At 41.5% G+C, this 19,468-nt stretch overlaps 1 pseudogene; it reads left to right on the top strand.

Moving 5' to 3' along the window:
• Positions 1 to 2,050: 2,050 nt before the first annotated feature.
• On the top strand, positions 2,051 to 7,461 carry LOC130231237 (uncharacterized; annotated as a pseudogene).
• The last annotated feature ends 12,007 nt before the right edge of the window (positions 7,462 to 19,468 follow it).

Genomic DNA, 19,468 nt, shown 5'->3' with positions numbered 1-19,468 from the left:
TCCAAGTTACCGCCCCCATACAAGCAGTCCAGCCTGTAATAAAGCGCAAGACAGGAAGATCGTCACATGCACATCTAATGATGTGAGGAAAAAAAGGTCCTGTTTTCGCTGTGGCTCAGAGACCCATTTAGCTAATGCTGCAAACTGCCCTGCTGCAGCTGCAACATGCAGAACGTGCAAAAAGACTGGACATTATGCTAAAGTGTGCAGATCCATTCAGACAAATACACGAGAGGTTCAAGAAATTGAATTACCAGAAGTCACAGTCTTGTACACTGAAATTCAGATCATTCACCAAGCATTATAAGTACTGTAACTATATCCACTTCTGCTGTTCATACCTGTGTGGTGAACTTGGTAGTTGACACCGGGTCTTCTGTATCTATCTTGCCCCACAGCATTTATGCACGCTATTTCAGTCATTTGCCACTGTCACAGCCAACAGCTAAGCTTGTAACTTACTCAAAAGCTCACCTTCCAGTCATTGGGTGTTGTCAGCGAATGTTTTGTTACAAGACTATACAGTTTCAGCTATTTTTTACATTGTGGATAAAGGCACACCACTGATGGGAAGGGACCTCATGTCTGCACTGCATGTGAGGATTGAGAATATTCAAGTACTGCCTTTTACTGCTATTCCTGACATTACACCTCCAGTACCAGTGTTTCAATGCACCGTTGTGGATTTAACAGATTTCGGATGTGCTAAAAATTTTGTACACCGTGTAAAGCTGGATGAAACTGTCACACCTGTGCGTTACAAGCTTCGTCGGTTGCCACTCTCTGTGCGCAGTGCTGTGACAGAGGAGTTAAATCGCTTACAAGCAGCTGGAGTGATTGAACGTATTGATGCTTCTGCATGGGTCTCACCAATCGTTGTTACTCAGAAAAAATCTGGAAAAATCAGGATGTGTGTGGATCTTAGAGGACCAAACAAGGCAGTAATTGTTCACTCATTTCCATTGCCACATATGGAGGAATTGCTCACTGCTCTTAAGGGTTCTACTATTTTACTACCATTGACTTGACTAATGCTTACTATCAAGTAGTATACTATCCAACCGCTGCATGAAGAGAGTCGCGATCTCACTGCCTTCATTACCCATGATGGACTGTACAGATTTTGCCGTGTTCCCTATGGATTAGCATCAGCGCCTGCGGCGTTCCAAAAAATGATGACAAACATTCTGGCTGGCTTATCAGGGGTCGAAAGTTATCTGGATGACATTATTATACATGGACGTGACATGCCTTCCCACGATAAAACACTACACGCAGTCCTACAACGCCTAGAGGCTGCTGGCCTGCAACTAAATAAAGAAAAATGGTGTTTCCGACAAACCAGCCTACTGTTTCTAGGGCATACAGTGTCAGCTGAGGGCCTCCGTCCTGATGAGTCACATGTGCAGGCAATACTTAATGCACCTGCACCCTCAGATGCTTCTACTTTGCGCTCCTTACTGGGACTTATGTCATGGTACAGTAAATTTATACCTGATTTTGCCACTGTTGTAGCTCCAGTACGAGCATGTCTACAAGCTCCAAGTGGATTCAGCTGGTCAGAAGAAGCTGAACTAAGCTTGACCAAGGTTAAGCAGCTGCTGGCAAACAGCCCTTCTTTGGCATTATTTGACCCCAGTTTGCACACCATTGTCTCCACAGATGCTTCTGATTACGGCCTGGGTGCTATTCTATCTCAAGTCAGTTCAGATGGGATTGAACGTACTGTAGCACCAAATTGCGATTACAGATTTCGAAGGGCTGGCCTCCTTCAAGCAAGGGACTGAATACTGAGCTGTTGCCGTACTATCAGCTGCGATTGGAACTGTCTGTCAAGAACAACTTTGTTTTCCGGGGGTCACGGCTAATTGCACCTGTTGCTCTTCGCACTATACTTGTCTCCATAGCACATGAAGGTCACCAGGGGGAGACAAGAACCAAGCAGCGTCTCCGTGATCTTTATTGGTGGCCAGGGATGGATGCTCAAGTTCATGATGCTGTGCCTTCTTGCCATGTATGCCAACTCAATGACAAACTGTGAAGTCACAGCATGCACCTCTTCAGCCTGTACCGCTACCAGATGGACCCTGGCAGAAGGTGGCTGTGGATATAGTCAGGCCGTTTGAAACCGCTGCACCTGATTGCAGATATGCTATTACATTGACTGATTATTACAGCAAATGGCCTGAAGTATCGTTCACTCGCACCATCACGACAGATGCTGTGATTCGTTTCTGTCAACCATATTCAGTCGCCATGGCAATCCATTGAGCATAGTTACTGATAATGGTGTTCAGTTTGTGTCTGCTTCCTTTGCTGCTTTTCTGGAAAAACGGAATATACGCCATCACCGTTCTTCTCTCTACTACCCAGCAGCTAATGGTGCTGTAGAGAGGTTCAACCGCGTTCTCAAACACACCATACAAATGGCCATCCAACAGCATCAACCATGGAAATCTGTTGTGACTGATTTTCTACAGGTGTACCGAGCTACTCCTCACGCTGCTACTGGCACCTCACCATTACAGCTGCTTTTCGGCAGGCAAATGCGCACAAGGTTGTCTATTCTGCCATCTCCTTCTGCATGCTTGAGCAATGGATGTATCGGTGCGTCAAAAAGTCACAAAGATGCAAAACAAAATGAAACTGTACACTGATGCTAAGCGTGGTGCACAAATTCCTCGCTTTCAGGAGGGAGATAAAGTGAGAGTTCGAAATCATCTGCATGTTCCAAAGGGACACAAGACATACACTGATCCCCTCACAGTTAAAAAAAAACTGGGGGTGGGTACATATGTGCTTAGTGATGGGAAAACTTGGAATGCGTCTAATCTCACTGCATTTCCATGCACAACAGCAACTCCTGTTGACAACACTGATCACAGTACAACCTCTCAGACTCACAGACCTAATCGCACAGTTCAAAAGCCTCGCTGGTTAAAGGACTATGTTACTTAGATTTGGGGTGTTGTTGTACTGAGTTTGTGCTGCTTATGTTACCAAACTGTGTTAACTGACTACTTAAGTTCCTAATATTACAGAACTGTTAAAATCTGTATTACTACTGTTAAGAAAAAAACAAACAAACAGTGTTTTACACTACAGAGTTAAAGTGGGTAAATGACTTAAGGTGATTGTGCTTAAATTAGTAACTGATACTGAGCACCTAATCTTATTGCTTAGGTACCCCACAAGCTGTTTTAAAAAAGGGGGAAAATGTTGTGTTCACATGTAATTCAGTACTGTGACTTTTATGTTGAATTAAGAAACTTTATGTAACTGTTGGGAAACGGAAGTGAAGCGGGTAGTAAGTGAAGTAAAGAAATGTTGAACGCCGAGATTCCTGTCTCGTCTGATTTATTACTATAAGAATACCACAAGTAGCTAACTGTCTTTTGCCATTTAATTCACTAGCATCAGAGTTCAGTGAACTCAGAGCACTGCGGTCAAGCGAGCGGCTGAGCGTATTCTCACGGGAGAACTTCTCTTGATCAAGTAACGTGTGTGGTCCAATCCACGAGTGTCGTTGACTGTGCATAGTCTCGACACAGAGCGCTGGGATCCGCCGAGATCTTAATAGTGCTATATTCTGTTGAGCAGTGTGAAATGTGCTGCCATTTCACGTGATTCATGTAAGCTTGTGTGCATAACCGCATATGGTTCATTCTGTGTACGTCGTCATAGTAACAGCCTCCCTAGAGTCATGGGAGACTTTTTCGAAAAAAACTTTCAAGTGCGCAGGCGCAGTCCTCCGCACGTTGTATCGGCTGTAGACATTAGCACAAGGCTAAGCTAACTGAAGCTCACGCTGTTGCATTGAAGTGTGTGGTATGGCTGTAGCATTGAAGGCTAGTGGTTAGCGCTCTTGTGGTCTTGAATGCAGTGTTAAGTTGAAGTGACAACCCAACTCACGCTAGCGAGAATTTTAATCTTGATTTCTCACTTTATAGGCTATTTGCCTCGTTTCTCCCCTTTCTTGGAAAAGTCTTTGACTAATGCAGATTAATAAACCTATGTGTGCGATCTCATCGTTGGTTTAATTACATTTGTCAAATGTTTTTCCTGCTTAACCTGGCCTGTTTTATCAAGTCAAATGCTCATAAGTTGTTGGTTTATTAGAATGAATTATAGTTTATGACTAAAACGTAATGCTTTTGATTGCTCAATCAAATTAATGCTTAATTAATGATTAATGCTTTTCTCTTCTGAAACTTATAACATTATAGGAACAGCCATTTCCTATGACTGTTAATATTTGAAGTTGATTTATAAGCAGTGTTACTGATTATTTAATATAACATTTATTGTTCCTGGGACTTTACAAACACAATCACTATTCTGAAATTTTAATTCATTAATAGTTCATCGATGATTGACTGCCCTACCTCAATAACAGTTATTAATTAATTTTAAATAAACACTTTTGATCAAATTTAATGACATCAGGATTACCCATTCGCTATCATCATTGATTTAGAAATTGATTTATTCTCATAACTATGGTTTGCAGGAATGCTTGCTGATTAATTAAATCATAATTGTGTTTATGACTTTAATGACAACCTCACTGAGTGTAGTCTTAACCAACATTATTACTATTTGGAAATTTTAATTTCATTAATAGTTAATTGATGTTTGGTTTCCCTTTTCTCTAACAATTATTGATTAAATTAATTATAGCAGCTCTTAATCAGGGTTATGAATCGACTTCTGAATCACTTAATGTCATTACTAATTTTAATTAGTTTTAAATTAATTTGCAATCAAGTTTTCCTTTTTTTTATTATTATTATCCTTCAGGTATTAAATTACCTCACAGGACAGTGCTCCCCTGTTGTCTGTTGATGCAATGGGACAGTTTAGCCTGTAAGTGGCTGTAACTGAACTCAAGTCATTAGTAAACCTAGCATACCAAAGCAGTAGCCTCCAATTAGCCAAACCTGAAGGAAAATTAGGATTTTCCTGTCTACTTAGGTTAATTAGTTATCTTGCTAACACAATAAACCAACCCCTTTTGATGTATTGACTCAACAGTGCTACCACTTTGTCAACTTTGTAATTTGAAAACTCGCTTCACTTTCTATTCTTTTAACTGTTTTCTTCCGAGTTGACTACCGTTGCTTTTTTGATATTGTACCTGTGTGAATCATGAAAGCAGAGAATTTTAGAAACATTTGACAGATGTTTGTGAAACTTAAACATTTTATGTTGAAATAATCTGACTCTCTGTCTACCCTTTCTCGCCATAGGACGCTACCCAATCAAGGACGAAACGAGTCAACCAGAAGACAGGTGTTTTCAAATTGATTTCAGATTCGCATCCAAAAGTGGTCTACCAATACTGTCATTGTTATTGTACTTCTTTCACAGCGGAGGAAATTTAATAACAATCACAGTCCCTGGTTTTTAGAGCTCCCCATTTACAACTTCCAGCCGTGAAGCCTCCTTTCACATGCTTGACAAAAGCTAAAGGAATCGTTCTCTCTAGGAACCTGGAAGCAGCCAATTATCACTCTACTCCTTATCAGTCTTGCTCTCTTTCTCTGTTCTCTAGCTGTCCTAACTGTGTGTTTACTGACTGTCCCCACAGAGACTATAAGTTAGATGCACGCCCCTCAGAGGATCAAAGTCACAGAGAACAACACCCACCTGTTAATTCCACACTCAACAGTAGCTCACACCTTACATTACACCATGACACTTTTTGTTTGCCATTTGTTTTTGTTTTCTTTCTGTTCTTTTCTCTCTCTCTCCCCCTAGGTCTGTGTCAGTTTTAGGTCTTCCCCCTAACTGCCACAAAACATGGCTCGCTCAAAGACCCTGTTGGCCACAGGAAGGACCTAGAAGCATGGCTAAGTGTTTGCAACGGACAGCCTCCCTTCCTAACGCCGGCGAAACGCTACAGCATCTGACACAGGACCAGCTGGATGAGAACCTAAACAGCCTTATGACGCAAGACCCAAGCAAAAGCTACAATCACAAAGACCTAGCCAAGATCACAGGTACTCTGAGTCACGTTCTCATCGCCACCCTCAAGCTGAGTGACAGGCATTCCGTCCAGCTCCAGCACAAGCTGACACATATGCAATCCCGCATCAACCAGCTAGAAACTGGAGGCTTCAGGAACGACCGGAACAGCCAGATGAGACTGATCAAGCTGCCAAAGAGGAGATCGATAAACTTCAAGAGGACTTTAGCCGCTAACCACCCAAGAAATGGAACAAGCCCAAAGCCGACCATGCTGACGTCGCTAACAAGCTTGAGTATGTCAAACAGCTACTGGAAGGGGTAAATGCTGACTCTAAAGACAAGGACAGCAGAACCCAAAGCCCTCGAAACTCACCTGAGTGAAGCTAGACATGAGATCAGACGACTAACGCAGCAGCTGGACTACATCAAAGAAGAGTCCACAGCATAAAGATGAACTCAAGCATGCATATGAACTGACACACAAAGAAAAAGCTGAGGGGTCACTACCAAAACCCTCACTATCTCCTTCTGTTCCAGACAACCTGGAACTGAGACCCAATGTCACTGACAAAATAGACTGTATTTGCTCCGAGCAACTTCCAGCCCTGAAGTGCGCAGCTTCCTGGAACGTCAGCCTACTCACACAAAGACTGACTACCTCCTGCTCCGAGAAGCCCTCATCAGAAAGTTTGATGACATCGAGTCTGAACTAGGACTTGTAGCTGCCCTGGAGACGAAACAAGGTCGCCATGAGTCTTCTCAAGCCTACTATAGCAGACTCAGACGAGCCTACTTAGGCACCCGCAATGAACCTGAGATGGAAGAGGACCTGAACTTCAAATTTCTCTTCCTGAGAAACCTTCATCCTGGTGTAAGCCACCATCTTGGGGTTCTTGCATGCCCCCACACGATGAACACTCAGCAATCACGAGATTTGGCACATAAAGCCTACATCAAACAAAGGACGACTTCAGAAAAGACTGTCAAAATCCCTGCTGTTTATGACTTCAACACCCAAAGTCAAGATCTGGCCCTTGAGGGTGCCACGGCCCAGACAATGCTAAACTACCTCCCCAGTGAGTGGAATGTGTCGTCTTACCACAGACAACATGACTGTCATGCTGATACCAGACCTAAACAGTGGAACAGCCGCTGGAAAGGACTGTATGGACGACAACACTCACCTGAACGTCACCGGGAGAGACCATGGAACAGGTCCACCTCATTTGCAAACCAAAGGGGGACAAGCTCGGGGGAATCCAGTGGTACCTCCAAGGTAAAGCAACACCACCTTGACACAACTAGCCCAAGAGGTCATCGAAAGAACTCACAAAGATCCCACGCTGATCGAGCTCCAACTGAACCCCCAGAAGTGAAAACATCACCATGTTTTGAACCCTCAAGAATGATGAAATGATCCTGAAAGAGTTCTTCCAACGAAGGGAAGAGGATCGGAAGGGGGAAAGGAAAGGAAAACCTGATTCTGCCTGACAAGCAACAACCTCACAAACAGCACCTCTTCACCTCACTTACAGAGAACTGTAAGCACCATAACTTCAAACACTCAATAGGACTGTACCTGAACACCAAAGTTAGACGCTAACTCAACCACCTGATGCCTCAGGTCACCACTGCATCACACAAACACTTGTGGATGAAACCCTTCCAACTCCCAAGAGTGCTGTCTTGGTCGTTTGCCACTCCACTGAACTCAGAATCAATCCAAATCCTACCTGTGCCATGCCAACTCCAGTCCCTCAACTCCAAGTGACCAGAAAGGGGGAGGAACCAACCTGTTGACACAGACCCACTATCCTAAACTCTTAATATAACGCTAACCTGTTTTTGTCATTTTTGTCATTTTAGGAAGTCACCTAGCCCTAGCTATGTTTCCTAAACCCAATACATACACTCTCCCCTCCACTGCACTGCTAGGACCAATCTCTAGTAGAGAGGAGCTATTACACATATGTGACACTTGTTTGTTGTGCTAACCTCACTCAATGTCCTTATGTCTCAGTGTTGTTTTCTTTTTCTCTCTCTATGTTTTCAATTTGTTTCTCTTGCCTCATCAGGGAACCCCCACAGATGATGTTTAAGTCCAGAGCTCAGAATTGGGATTGACTCCTTTCACCAAGCCTCACGGATCAATGCCTTAAAGGTGTGATCGCTGTATTGATAATTTAATGTTGTAGCACCTGTCTGACGACATGTTTTAGGCAAAAACTCAAAAGTTTTGTTAACCACATTTCTTCATTTTCAATCCAGAACCGAAAAGAGGATTGAAGGTAAAGAATGAAATTTATTCGTTTTGACTCTCGTCAAAACAGCATTGTAGGGTATATGTTGACTTTGACACTTGCCTTCTTCCTCCATGAGCGAGTAAAGGCCATCCAAAAGTTGTTCAACTGTGCACGCCCCACATCTTGCGCATGCTTAGATGCGATAACGCTGACCAAAAATTGAATTCTTTACTGATTAAGATAATGCCTATGCACCTACATTGAACCTTCAATACCTTGGTTAGTCCTAAAAGCCTAAATTCTGATCATACTAAAATATGCTCTGCTACACCTTAAGTGTTGCTAACCCGAGCCTTCCAAATGCTAACCCGAGCCTTCCAAAGTGCCTAAACCCTGCATCAAGATTCAGTTAATGATGATGTTGTTTGTGTCTTGTGTTTGACTGTTGTCTCTGCTTCTGCCTGTTTGTTCCAGTGCCTGCCAATGTTCACAGCAGGAACATCGCCAATCAAAGGGGGATATGAAGTAACTCATGGGCATATCGCAGTGAACAGCACGAGTTGAATCTGAAACCTCAGAAACTGGGCGCCAAATTGTCTGTCATTGAACTGGCTTGAGGGCTTATACCATCATGATAACAGAGCGCCGATTGACTTGCTGCATCAATACTTTGGCTGCAGATGTTCTGGTACCCTTCAGCTAACTAGTAAATGACTAATAAACTTAAACAATGGGGCTTTACAGGATTTTCAGCGGGAACGCTCTCACAAGACTTTTGAATGACTCCTCTACATGGTCATGTGCTCGCCTTGGGCACATCCTGCCAGATGTACAATTTCGTAGAGAAAAAGAGAAAATAATGCATACGAATGAAAGACAATCTCTTAAAATGTCAAAACTAAGGCAGATGTATCTTTGAATAATATGCCATGGTTTTCCTCATATGCTATGTTTGGTCCAACCAACCAGGTTAATTAATGTGTTGTTTTAACACTTATAGCAGATTAAAATTATCTGTATGTGTCTGAAATGTATGATGTCTGGTATTGAATGAAAGCTAGTGACATTTGCAAAACATTGGTGTAAATGAAAAACTAGTAGCACAAACAGTATTCGTCTTGTAACCTTTGATGTGATATAGTCACAAAACTTACCACGAGAATTCTACATGCAGTCTGTTAATTATTGAACCTTTCTATGATGGTACGGGACGTGGCCCGCCCTTCATGGCAACTGCTCATTGGAAGACAGTGCCATGAGGATGGACCAAACCAGGTCACTTAAAACACCCTGCAACAAAGAAACTTTGCTTTTTGCATTAGCTGGCTTGCACATGCTATTGCTTTCTGGCCCCGTTCGCCTGCTCGGACACTGCGCCGCCACGCGATTGGGTCACCACGAACTCTCCATGCAAACCTCTTAAGTTTCGGGACCGCCGAAACTGCACAAACTTCCGCAAACCTTGTTACCTTGCTAAAAGTTAACTCAATACTGTGTTGTTATTATCGTTGGCCACGTAAATAACATTAACAAGATTGGTAAAATACGATGTCTTCTATTTGCAGGACAAATGGTAGATAAAGTGTGAATCTTTTAATCTGATTCAATCTGACTCAATTGAGTCGAATCAATGATTTGAATCTTCAAGATCCGGTTCATTGAAATGAGCTCATAAACCCCTGATCGATATTAAAACGTAGGTTGATCCCCTACAGCAGTTTCCTCTCTCTCCGGATGCGCAAACCCGAGTACTGTCAGTCTTCCAACTCGCAGCACTGGGACCCTTCGCCTCAGGCCCTCAGAGTGCAGCAGAACGGACTCCTTTCTCTCACTCTGGCCTCACCGCGGGATCCAGGGAGGCAGGTAAGAGAAATTCTCTTATTTTCAGCTCTTCCTCGGGACGCACCGCTATGCGATTCAGTTCGCTATTCGCCTCCCAAGTTCACGGATGTCCTTTTAACGAGGGTTATCCCCGAGAGCGCCCCTGTCTTGCGATGCAATCGAGCAGGTCCCTCCAGCCGAGATGGAGTCCGGGTTCTACAGCCCGTATTTCATCGTGCCCAAAAAGAGCGGGGGGTTAAGACCAATCCTGGGGGGCCGTGTGCAACGAGCATGCAGCCGCGGGTTCGTGGTCCGGACCCCGCCTGCATTGGCATATCATCTGCCTGGAGCTGTTGGCAGTGCATCTGGCTCTCCGCCGCTTTTTTCCGGTGCTGGAGCAGAAACACGCGCTGGTCAGGATGGACAGCATGACGACGGTGGCTTATATCAATCGTATGGAGGGTATACGCTCTCGCCGCATGTCTCAGCTCGCTCGCCATCTGCTCCTTTGTAGTCACACGCGACTGAAATCACTGCATGCCATTCACATTCTGGGCGAGCTCAACCGTGCAGCCGATGTGCTCTCACGGCAGCTAGTGTCCCGAGGAGAGTGGAGACTCCACCTCGATTCGGTCCAGCTGATATGGGCACGCTTTGGGAAAGCCCAGATCGATCTGTTTGCTTCCACCGAGAACGCACATTGCCAGCTGTTTTATTCCCTGACCGAGGCCCCCCTCGGCACAGATGCACTGGCTCACAGCTGGCCATCGGGCACGGGCAAATATGCGTTTTCCCCAGTAAGCCTAATCGCACAAACTTTGTGCAAAGTCAGGGAGGACGAGGAGCAGGTCTTGTTTGTTGCGCCCCTCTAGCCCAACCGGACCTGGGTTTTCGGAGCTCACACTCCTCGCGGCAGCCCCTCCTTGGCGCATTCCGCTAAGGGAGGACCTCCTCTCTCAGGGACGGGGCACCATCTGGCACCCACGCCCAGATCTCTGGAACCTCCACGTGTGGTCCATAGACGGAGCGTGGAGGACTTAGGTGATTTACCGCTCGCGGTACTTAACACCATCACTCAGGCTAGAGCACCCTCTACGAGGCATGCCTACACCCTAAAGTGGAGTCTATTCTCTGAGGGGTGTGCTTCTCGCCGAGAAGACCCCTGAACTTGCCAGATTAGCATTGTGTTATCCTTCCTTCAGGATAAGCTGGAGCGTAGGCTGTCAGCCTCCACACTGAAGGTTTGCGTGGGTTCGATCTCTGCTCATCATGACACGGTGGATGTCAACACGCTCGGGAAGCATGATCTAATCATCCAATTCCTCAGAGGCGCAGGATTTATCCATCCCGCCCCCCTCTCATGCCTCTTGGGATCTCTCTATAGTCCTGGGGGGTCTGCAGAGAGATCCGTTCGAGCCACTCAATTCGGTATCTCTTAGAATTCTGTCATTAATAACAGCTCTGCGGATCGCATTGGCGTCATTCAAGAGAGTTGGGGATTGTGGAGGCATTTTCGGTCAGCGAATCGTGCCCTTGAATTCGGGCCGGGTTACTCTCACGTTGTCCTGAGACCCCGACCTGGCTATATGCCCAAGGTTCCTACCACCCCATTTAGAGATCAGGTGGTGAACCTGCAAGCGCTGCCTGCGGAGGAGGCAGGCCCAGTCCACTCACTGCTTTGTCCCATTTGCGTTTTTTACGTGGAACGAACGCAAAATGTAAGATCATGTGAACAGCTCTTTATCTGTTACGGTGGTCGGCTGAAGGAAAGTGCCGTATCAAATCAGAGGTTGGCCCACTGGTTAGTTGATGCCATCGCCCTCGTTATCAATGCCAGGGCGAGCCGCGCCCCCCTAACGTGAGAGTGCACTCTACTGAGGTGTCGCTTCCTCATAGGCGTTAGCACCCGGCGCCTCTCTCACAGATATCTGCAGAGCTGCGGGTTGGTCGACACCTAACACATTTGCGAGGTTCTATAACCTCCGAGTGGAGCAGTTTCCTCCTGGTTATTGGGTAATCTCAATCAATTGGGGGGTAATTAAGCTCGATGTCACAAACGCTTGCTGCGCCAGGCTCCCTAACCCGGAGATGCGTGCGCTTTTCCTACTCTAACAGTAAGTTCCCCTTCCCAGGCGAACCCTAGAGAATTCCTCCGAGGCCCCCAGCAGGCAAATTCTGATAAGCTGGCTCCAGCAGCCGACTGATATAGCCCTAATTGGCTCATCAGTTTCAGTTTACATTTCTATTTACTTTAAAACCCATGCATAAAACTGTTATGCAAGGGGGAATATGAGAAGTGGCATGCCTTGTACAAACATATTTAACTCTTTGAGTTTAACTTTAATATGCTGTATGTTAAGCATCAATTTGGCCAGATTGTTGGTTATTTTCTAAAGATGTCACCTGAGATCTTGTGGCGTATCCTCTTGAGAATCATTACAGAGGATGGTGATGGGGCATTTGTCCAACTCTCACTGACATGCAGGACTTTCTGAGCCATTGTCAGGGATCCAAAATTCAAGGAGCAGGCTCGCTATATCTGGCTGGACAGTAAGTTATTTATTTTTAAATAGTGACTACTGGGGAAAGCGCTTGCATATTTGTTTATATTCATCATAAAGTAATTCTCGTTTGTTTGTGTGTGTGTGTGTGTGTGTGTGTGTGTGTGTGTGCGTGTGCGTGTGTGTGTGTGTGTGTGTGTGTGTACGAGGGCGCAACTACACATTTACTGAGGGGTATGCGGGTATGCTCCTCAGCCTCCCAATCCAACTATATTTTAAAACAGGCAAGTGATAGTGCCAAAATATTGCCATCAATATATTAAAGATATTTTTTCCTTATCAACATGCCCCAAACAAATACATTCCGCAGTTCTGAACACAACTAAAATAGTATGAAGTAGTAGAAGTATAATTACACTAAGCATGTTAAGTCACAAATAATTACATCTGATCCCAACCCAAATTTCTTCTCAATTTCATTTTCCTCACTAAATGATTATAGCACCTTGACATGCCTTGCTTTTGTACTTTTTGTACATTTGTGAAAACAAAATGATAGATATGGGAGTCCTAAAGGGCAAAAGAACATAAAAATGCAATCATTTCTCATATGCGAGGTGTAAGGTCTTTGCATGAACAATTGGCTGAAACTGCTATTACACCTCTCACAAAGTGAAATAAAAAAGACTGTAAAATGTTTAATGTAAAAAATAAACAGACAAACTGCTCGAAATGTTCTGTTTTAATAAAATGTTATGGGCAAACTTTTGTTTTGTAACTTGAATTAAAATAGTTTTGAGCAAAAAAGATACAAAAAGGCCTGATGTATTAATATGATACATAATAAATTCATAAAAACATCTATATGGTATAAAATGGATCTTGATAGAAAGATTAATAAACATTTCAGTTAAAAAAAATTGGAATATTCTGACTATTTGTTCATGTGTCAGTTTTAACAGGGTTAAGAATCGTTATAATGAAGTATATGAAATTCATAATTTTTAATCTGTACTTACATAAACATACATTTTGTGTGATCCCTCTTATTATATTTAATTAATAATAAATAATAATATATAAAGATTTTTTTTTTCAGATTAATCTTATAACTTTTGACCTCAACTGTACTGTATGTATGATTTGACAGTTTATTTTGACAAACATTTTAAAAATCTAAACAGTTACATCTACATAAACACTTTACACTTGGCTGTGTGACTGCATGTTATTGTGTTAAATGATTTTGAATTAAAACGTGTCAACTTATGCAACTCATGGTATAATTTTTTATTCATGAAAATGCAATATTATACTCATATAAAATGCTAAATAAACATTTTTACCAAAACATTTTTATTTTTAATAACTTTTAATAAGGATAATTTCAAAAATAGTTTTGTTTTACAAAGAGTAACATAATATGCTAAGCACTTTTTACAGTACTCCATCAGTTGTAAAACTTTGAATTACATTTGTGTCTTGCTTAAAAATATACTTGATTTTATTTAGGTGACATCAATGAGGGTGCTATTTACTTTGATGAAGTGCTTTGACTGTTGGGGATGGCACCATGGGAGTCCTACAATCATTCTGTTCAACAATTGACTTCCCAGGACATTGCACAGCAGATTGTTACTTCAATGCTGGAGGGGAATTCCCCTGTGAAAAAAAAATATATAATTGGTTTTATGTTTATTAAAGATGATAATTACGAACTGCCATATCTTAAATTATTATTATTATTATTTTCTATAAATTGTCAGTCTTCCTATTGTATATGTGTGTATGTGCATACACAGATATGCTGCAGGTGAGACATCTGACATCTAAAAAAAAGTGTACAGATAAGCTAGATTTTTACTTGAAACGAGAAAGAGGGACTTAAACTGAGTGTGTTGTTTTGTGTTGTTGTTTTTACTGCAGATGAAGTTGGTATGTACTTGTCAACATTTGTCAAATAAAGATTTCAGGTAAAACTATCGTTTTACTATTGTTCTACCCTCATTTTACCATGATTTTAATATGGTTTTACTATCGTTTTACCATGGTTTTAATGTGGTTTTACAGTTTAACTAGTAAAAGCATACTAAAACAATAGTTAAATTATACAATTCAAGATAGTAAACTATAGTAAATTGATAGTAAAACAATGGTAAAACGATAGTTAAACAACCTAGATAGCAAGCCGACATTGAATCAATGTCGATTATTGGTTATAAGCGTCAGTATCAGTCGTCGATCATTTTCAACATTGAATCAATGTTCTTTATTTCGTCGGTACGTCGGAAGGTTAATACATCGAGTATAGAACATTGATTCAATGTCGAAATGAAGTTGACTCTTCAACATATAGGCCACCCGATGCATTTGGTCGAAATCATAACATTGGTTCGATGTTGAAACTTGATTGGAGGACTCGGAGTCGGTTCTTCTGCACGAGTCAGCGTGACGCGTGCGTGCATGCGTGCGCATGCTCATCATTTGGATCAAGTAACGAACATAAGGCAATGGACGGAACGATTATCTGAAGTTAAGTACGTTATATTCGATGTTTTACATGTTTTATTTGTTGTTTTCCCAAGAATTTATGTTAAATTGTACCTTTAGATGTGTAAATTAACACTTTTCCACTTCCTATACGTTTTTAGTAAGCCTACATGTCACCCTGTACGTGCCCAGGCCATTGGCAGCAGCAAATCTATGAAGGTAAATGAAAAGCTGTTTTGTTATTTTATTGGCGATTTTAACATGATTACTTCACTTTATGACTTCATGCTTTCTAACTTGTGTAAAAATATAAGATGATCTGTCAAATCGATTTAGACCGAGCATAAAAACATGCAATATATTGCTCCGGCTAACATAAGGTTATAGGGTAAGTTAACGTTATGAGAAACGGTTCGCAAATAGCATTATGTATCATCGAGCTAACGTTAAACGAGATTTTTTTAACATGTTATAATGCTAACGACGTGAATCGCTTTCATTTAACAGTTTTGTTGCTCTATTTGTTTCTACATTTAGGGATGAACTCCTCGCCAGAGACGCTTCACAGCATTGAATGAGAAAAGCTTGCCATTTCGGAGTTGCCCACTCGATCTGTCGCTAGTCAAGTTAGTTCTTTGTGTTTCCGTTGGTTCTGTTCCTGATTTCCTTTGTTCATAAACCAGTGTTTTTTCTGATTGTTGAGCTATGTTCTGGTGTGCATTTTTTTTTTTTATTAAAATTTTTGTTTATTAAAATGTATTTTGTCTACATGCTTCTCTCTTGATTGTGGTTACAGCAGTTTACTCGTAACAGTATCTAAACAAATGTTTGTAAACGCATTTATTTTTTTATATATTTTATATTATTAGGCTTTTTAGAATTTCCCAATAAAATTAAATCCAAACAAGATCATTTAATTCCTCACAAAATACCATGTTAACTTAATATTCTGCAACAATTAACTTAAGGTAACTAACATAAGGCAACAATTAAAATTACCTGCTTCAACCTGCTTTATTTCATTTACGTTTTAACTGCAAATTCTTAAGAACAACAATTTAAAATGAATTTTTGCACATAGTAGGCGACAACGTTATTATATTTTGTTTCATAAATAGCTTGTTAAATGGTTTAGCTTTTATTTTGTTGTATAATGTAGCTTATCCATAATCTGAATCGCTGACAAAATATAGCTATAGAATCCTTTGGATAAACAAACAAACAAAAACAGCACACATAGTATGTAACAAATTAAAATAATAAATATGTCTTATATGTCTACAAACAAAACCCAGAGCATAGGTTTGTATTTCTATCATCTTTTAGAGGTTCACCTTTTGCATTTATTTAGCAGTCAAAAATATATTCTCATATTGTCATAATTATCATTGTCAATGTCCGCACTGCGATGTATGTAAGATTTTATTCCTCTCCAAATTCCCACCCCTAACATATACATACATACACACACACACACACATTAGGGCTCCACGATATTGGGAAATATGCAATATTGTTGTTGAATATTGCGATAAGGATTTTTTTTGCTCTAACAAAGAGAAATGTAAAGAAAATCATCTGTGTTATGATCATACGAAAATATTTTAAACACATTAAATATTCAACATACTAAAATCATCTTAAATCTGATTTAAATCTGTCTAGGAACGTGCAAACGTTTTGACTTTAAATGGCACCTAGGTTACCCCTTTTTCAGATTTAAGATAAGTCTTTTGTGTCCCAGAATGTGTCTGTAAAGTTTGAGCTCAAAAAAACCATCAGAGTACTTGTTATAGCTGTCTGAAGTGTCTGTATTATAACCGGTAAAACTTGGTTGCTGTTTTTTTGTACTGGGCCTTTAAGGCTAGTCCTCCCCGCCCACCGTTCCCACGTGCTGTAGGACTCAAATGGTCCATTGCATGTTCAAAAATTGACGGAGATCTGAATTGAAAATAAACAAGTTTTATTTTGAATGCAAGAAGTTAGAGAGTATATTTTCTGCTCAGGAGAGATGTACTAATGTATCAGCCTCTGCCCATGATACTGTTCTTCATGCTTTAATACGGTCTCTCACACACTCTCTAAACTTATTTGACTTATATGGTGTTGTCTTGACAGGTTGACCATTCAGCAACCATATATTCTTCTTCCTGGTATCTGTTATGAGCAGCAGGCCTCCACCGTGCCAGTAGCAGGATGTTGGGTTCCTCTTACTTGTACACACATTATCACAGTTAACCATTTAAAAGAAGAAACCCTTTATGTCTGCATTTATTAGTAAATGTTTAGCAAAATCTAACAATAAAAAATGCTATCCTTCAATCCCTCTCTTGGCCTCTGAAAAGAGGCCACACCACTTTAATAAACACTTAAAAATCTCAGAATTCTTGGTCCAATATATCCAGATGAGCTTGGGTCGAAAACCTCTGTGAGGAAAGACACCCAAGCGGCCCCCTAGTTGGCTTATGGGCAGCCACCACATGTTCACCTGACACATCATATCAGACTACTATAAAGAAAAGTACTTAAAATGTAATGATAATAAAAAATAACATTCCCTACAAACCAGTGAGTTCAGGCTGGACTGGGCCGAAAACCCCTGTGGGGAAAGTCACCCAGTCGGTCCCATATTTGATGTTTGGGCAACCACAACATGTCAGCTGAGTCAATCACACTGAAATTATCTAGACTACAAACATTTCAATAATCAAAATTTAAATCTTAACACATTTTCAAACAGCAAATTTCTCAAACATCAATATCTAGAAAACACATAACTTGTGATGAATCAGCATCTGCAAAGAAGCACAGTTATTGGGAAAAAACAACATTTATAAGTCATATTCCTCCTCCTCTTCCTCCTCCTTATTTTCAGAAGATATCAGCAGAGGCATTGTGTAAGGGGGTGGAGCTCCATCTTCTCAATTGCTGCTATTATCACCCTATTACACAATGTTCTGATACACGGGATGCAACAGCATCCACAGGTCACTATTATGGCCACGAATGTAGCTATAGAGATCAAAATTGATGTAAACATGGTTTTATATTTTCCAAACACACTGGTCAGCCAATCATCAAATGGGTTATTTACACCAGAGTGTTCTGCCATTGTTTTATAAAGGGTTTTTAATCCTTCTAAAGCCTCATTACTGATCCGTCTGGGCGGAATTATTGGTAATAAAAGTGCAGCAAAAACCTTGGAACATGGCACCCCCTTTTCCGCCAGTAGCATATCTAGTGCTATTCTATTTTGGTATTGCAGTAATGAGGTTGGGGCCAATTGTTCCGATAATCCTTCTACGGCGTCTCTTGTTAAATTTGCCAATCTCATCACATTATAGTGCACATAATTTATTCTATCCACATTTTACTTGGGGTGACAGGGAATAGGGCTGAAATTATTGGTATATTCTAGAACCCGGCAGCAATTTGGTCTACTAGTTTTGTATTCATCAGGGACTCCTCTTCGGACTCCTATTTAGTCTGTATAGGTTCGACAATTAGTAGTTAGATCAAAGCTTCTCCTTCGTCTCGTGGCTTTCTCTAGTATATCTTCTGGGGTTAATTTGGTATAATCCATTTCTATCACAACCCTTCGACCTCTAATTTCTCTACTATGATCTCTGATTGGGGGTCCTATAGCTGTTGTCTTGTTTCTATTTATTACATTGACCTTATCTAAAAACTCAACTTCTATGATTCCCAGGGGGTCAGTTCCTGATATCTCAACTCCTAATAGTATATGGAGAAACTTAGGCGGATTGTTTTTTCCCAGCATAATGGGTCTCATCTAGGGGGTATCCTGTCCACTCCCCTATAGACATAGTTATAGGGTTCTGGGTAGGTCTATAATCTCTTTGTATTTTCAGTTTTCTCCACTCGTTTTTAAAATTTCCCTAACCATGTTGGGTTTGGCGCCCATTTCCCTGTGTACCCCACTACTTGATCCCATCCTCTACACCACTTATTATCCTCTTTACCCATCGTGTTACACAATGCATTCATAGTCTGATCAAAACAAACATATACGTCATATCCTCGCCACGAACTATTGTGTCCCCCACAGTCAATTACCTGACATAGATCAAATCTGTAAGTGTTATGGGAAGCAGACGGACAAGGAAGGTGAGTGAGTTATTGACGATGTTTATTAACAACACTTGAGCACACAAGGAGAACGGAGGAGAAGTGAGTGGAGTCTGGTTGTTTGGATGATCCTTGGTGGCAGGCTGGATGACTGATACTGAGGGAGACCGAATGCACACACCAGAGGGCTTGCGGGGAAGACAGACTGATGACAAACACAAGGCAGACAGGACACCGGGAACACTGGACAAACTAGGAGAGACAGAGAGCAGATAAGTACAATATACTGATATCGAAATGCTAGTGATTACCAGGAGGTGTTCACTCAGAGTCCGCTTCGTAGGAACGAGACCG

This window comes from Danio aesculapii, chromosome 6, assembly GCF_903798145.1.
Source record: "Danio aesculapii chromosome 6, fDanAes4.1, whole genome shotgun sequence".
Lineage (NCBI taxonomy): Eukaryota > Metazoa > Chordata > Actinopteri > Cypriniformes > Danionidae > Danio > Danio aesculapii.
The sequence above is the reverse complement of the archived record's forward strand: the minus strand, read 5'-3'. Positions and strand labels throughout refer to the sequence as shown.